The following is a 4,907-nucleotide window of genomic DNA, read 5'->3' as shown; positions in this document are numbered from 1 at the left end:
GCCACGTGACTGGTTGGTGAGATAAAAGGTGTTATCATATCACCAGGTTCAATATTAAAGATAACACTTGGAACACTAAGTGACTTCTCGTTATCAGAGTTTGTGATAGGGCGTTATGAAGAGAGCGACTTGTGTACGCAGGATAGATACAAAGGATTACATACACGGGCTAGATACAAAGGATATATAGACAGGCTAGATACAAAGGATCGTTACACGGACTAGATACACAGGACAGCCTAGCTACAAAGGATAGATGCACGGGCTAGATACAAAATATAGATACACAACCTAGCTATAAAGGATAGATACACGGAGTAGATACAAAGAATAGATACACAGCCTAGCTACAAAGGATATATAGACAGGCTAGATACAAAGTATAGATACACAGCCTAGATACAAAGGATAGATACACGGGCTAGATACAAAGAATAGATACACAGACTGGATACAAAGGATATATAGACAGGCTAGATACAAAGTATAGATACACAGCCTAGCTACAAAGGATAGATACACGGACTAGTTATATGTAGCTAGATATATGTAATGGCAGACTGTTAATATCAGCTTTCCTTTTATAGATCTCAGAGCAAATAGTTATTGAAGCAACTCGCTCCCTTCTATCCCGACTCCCTCCTCAGCTCCAGAAGCCAAAACTCATCCCATTCACAGAGATTTGAGGGTTTCCTAAATATAGAGTGTTCCCTTTTCTTTACTCAACTTTACGCTTCACTATATGTTAGTTTAATCAGTTGTATTTGTAATCATACATATAAAGTATGCGGAAATACATCTAGTATACCTTTAGTACACTTAAAACTCGCTAATCCGGATACGGTTAATCCGGACAACCCTACTTCCAGATGATGTCTTCTGCTTACATGTATACACAGTGGATTCGTTAATCCAGACAATTTGTTGGGGACGTTGTTGTCGTGAGTAACGAGGTGATACACCTACTATGCCGAATTCATAATCTCTAACTCTGAACTGTACCCGCAAAGAACGCTGTGTGGATAGGGTGGGTGCTGGCAGTTATGTATTGTACAACACGTTAGGGTGGGTATTCATTCCATATGCGGGCTACATACTACATACAGTACAATACAAATCATCATGTGAAGTAGATATTGCTGAATTCTACAGGATTGTAAAGAAACAAAGACAATCTAAGACCGTAAATACACACCTCAGGTACAAAGAACGCTGTTGCAATACACCATCAGAGGTGTGCAACTTGTGGGCAGACTACTATGCAGATTTATTATCACGTCTTGACCGGCCGGAGTTTGACAGCGACTTTCGTGTTCAGACGGACTCTAGAATAAACAACATCTCAAAGATACCACTTCTGGACGATGATCCTATACTGAAGACAGACATAGAAATACACGAACTAAAACGACTGAAACAAAGCTTAAAAATGAGAAAATCACCAGGACCGGACCAAATCACATTCATTCATTCATTCATTCATTCATACTACACACAGTACAATACAACAACAAAAATTAAAATATAGCGGTTACGTTATTTACCAGGGTTTTCTCAAACACGTGATAGTTCGTGCATGTGCGGCTCAGTCACCCAAAGCTACATAATTCACTATGCAGATTTGCGCCCCTTAGACGTGGAAATAAAAGCGACAAAACCATCTCCATCATCATAAGAAATCTCTGCCAGAAGTAGAGTCGATTGTACGATTCCAACTATATCAACAGCATGTGTTTATGAATATCACTGTCAAATAATGCAGATCCCAGGTGGTCGCGAAAAGGTGAGCGTATCCTTCCCCATCGTAGGTATTCGTCACAAACACATGCAAAGACTGGTCAATTGTTCACCTGAACAAAAACACGGGAACATATGGTACAAAGTAGCGAAAAACATCAATTTTGTCACTAATGCGTCAAATTTGGAAATGTCCTCCACGTGTCTCCAATGAATTGTATAGTCGTGGGTTCGAAAACCACAATTGCCCTGATTATTTGCATAGATTTGTCTCTTGGGTTTCATCAAAGCGGTAAACGTCGGAGACCTGCAAAACGTGGTATTTCTCGTCCTACAAAATGGAATATAACTGTTATTATGTTGAACGCGGCGTTAATCATTATTCAAATTCAGGATAACAACATAGATATTCCTTAATCATAAATCATTATAACGATACGAATGATCTTAAAAGGCGACAAAACATTTTCAATAATCATAAGGAATATCTGCAAAGGCAGAGTCAGTTGTTCGATTCCGATTAAATCATAAGCATATATTCTGTATCATACTCGTCTCCTGTTCCGCGATTTCAGCTTGGACAATTAGTAATATCCAAATCATTGCTCAGCCATCCATTGCCACCTTGATGTAGTGTATAGAATGTCTGCCCTGAGGGCGGAAGGTCGGGGTTCGATCCCCTGAACACGTCATACCAAAACAACGTTGGAAGATGATACTTGATTTAGGTTATTAACCCATCTGGCGCTCGCTGTTATAGATAAGGGAACAAGAACGACTACTGCTCGGAGTCAGTATACTGTGTCAGAGTAGGTATCCGTGATACACTGGGGTATAGTATCTCAGTGGGCAAGCACTAAAACAAAGGCATGTGAGTGACATGATAGCATAGCATCATTTCACCTAACCTCATCTACATCGTGTCAGAATATTTATAAACTATTAAAAGATTGAGCTATATTTAAGGTAAATAACTCTCTAATATATATAGTGTGTGTATGAACTTTGGGGAATATTATTCCATGTCCGACAGAGCTTATTGACAGGTACATGTTTAAATGATTTGAGAAACTGCTTCAGCTACAGGTTACATGTGTGGCAGATATGAACTTCCATGTATATAGGTTGTCATTTCAGGTTGTTAGAATTGTGATTGTTTATAGTTTTACCTCTAATAGTATCATCTTCAAGCTTTAGCCTATAGTTATTTTTAGATCTTTGTCACGTCTATTACGGGTATAAGGGGTGACAGGTTGTGTTGTGTCATTGCCTGTATTATGTTCTTTGTCTTGCGACGCCCCTTGTGTTGATTGGCTTGTTTTTAAAATACTAAAAGCTACTTGCACGTCAGCCATTGCACTTCACAACAATCAGAGGTGTGTCTATCTGTCAATAGACAAAGACAATAAAGTCTCACACCCGTAGCCTGTGTCTGGTCTTCCTATATACCTACACAATCCCGGTTACACGTATATGAAACACATTTGTTACTTATCACCCAGGTTGTCGTGGTACATAAGCAAATATATATACAACGAGGGATGGTTATCTCTATTGTTTGTCTAGGTTAATTCATCATATCACCTCTCATGGTATGACTGTCGTATGATCTGTCGACCTTGCTAAATACCCGCCACTGGAGCTGGTGAAACATGTTTAGTTTGAGTGGTACACTGTTAATTAAGAACTACACGAGGGGGAGTTGTTTATCGTGCAATAAACAACGACCACGAGTTGTAGATTTCTTATATGAGATATCAACACGAAGAGCCTCTTTAAGTATGTCATTACAAGCTTTAATAGTATTTACCAATATATAAATATTGACGATATATGTTATTATCAGACGTACTCACTACCCTCTCAAAAATAGATTTTAGCTTCGTCCAGTTAACGACATCAAGGTGTGCCCTAATGTCACAAATGCCGTCATTATAGAACAATGTTGTATCGTGAAATAATCACGTCTCGTTCTTCTTTGTTCTTTGCGATTTATCTTATAATGCCCAATAAGTGCGGTGAGGTGAGGTGAGGTGAGGTGAGGTGAGGTGAGGTGAAATTGGGTTTAACGTCGCGTCCAAGAATATTGCACTTACATAACGACGTGCATGCACGTGTGTGTGTTTGTGTGGATGCTTGTACTAGTCCGGGCTGATGCCGATTTATAGTGCTAGCCCACTGAGATACCATGCCGCAGTTTAACATGAATACCCCACTCAGACACAGTATACTGGCTCCGAGCCGACCAGTCCTTGTTTTAGCCCCTTAATGTCGAGCGCCAGACAGGGCAACAACAAGTACCATCTTTTAACGTCTTTTAATATGACGCGGCCGGGGGTCGAGCCCCGGGCCTTCCGCTCTCCGGGCGGACACTCTACCACTAGACCACGGAGGCGGTGTATAATGCAAAATAACATACATGTATTTCATATTTCCCTCTTTAGCCCAAATCTCCGAGATGATAGTATCATTCCAAATCCTATTTCATTGATACGCAAATTGTTTTAAAGTCTGTTTACTATTTCATAGATATCCAGCTGATATTTCACGTTTCATGCCATTGTCTTTCTTTACCGTTTCAATAACGCTTTATATATGTGACCCATGAAGATCCGGGGTAGAATAGGCCTTCAGCAACCCATGCTTGCCGTAAAAGGCGACTATGCTTGTCGTAAAAGGCGACTAATGGGATTGGGTGGCTAGGCTCGCCTACTTGGTTGATGCATGTCATCGATCCCAATTGCGTGGATCGATGCTCATGATATTAATCACTGGATTGTCTGGTCTAGGCTCGATTATTTACAGACCGCCGTCATATAGCTGGCATATTGCTGAGTGCGGCGTTAAACAACAAACCAAAACAAAAAAAACCATCAAATATATGTAGTGATAAAAAATACGTGAGTACAAATGTACAACGTGCCCCATATGACACATTCAATATAGATCACTCAAGGTATGGGTGCATGAAGTGAATTGACACCCGTATTCATTCTGTTTGGATGGCTTGAAACCTACTTGAATGTGCCATTCGCAAAAGCACTTGTTTTAGACATTCACTTATTGTTAACCCCAGTACAACAATGAAATGCTCAGCATGATTTGCTTGACAAATGCACACATTGCTTTAAAGGTCGAAGCTGGTGAGTCCTTCCCCCGCGTGTTTAGGA

Source organism: Haliotis cracherodii, unplaced genomic scaffold, assembly GCF_022045235.1.
Source record: "Haliotis cracherodii isolate W230 unplaced genomic scaffold, xgHalCrac1.p SCAF_13, whole genome shotgun sequence".
Lineage (NCBI taxonomy): Eukaryota > Metazoa > Mollusca > Gastropoda > Lepetellida > Haliotidae > Haliotis > Haliotis cracherodii.
This window is presented reverse-complemented; position numbering follows the sequence as displayed.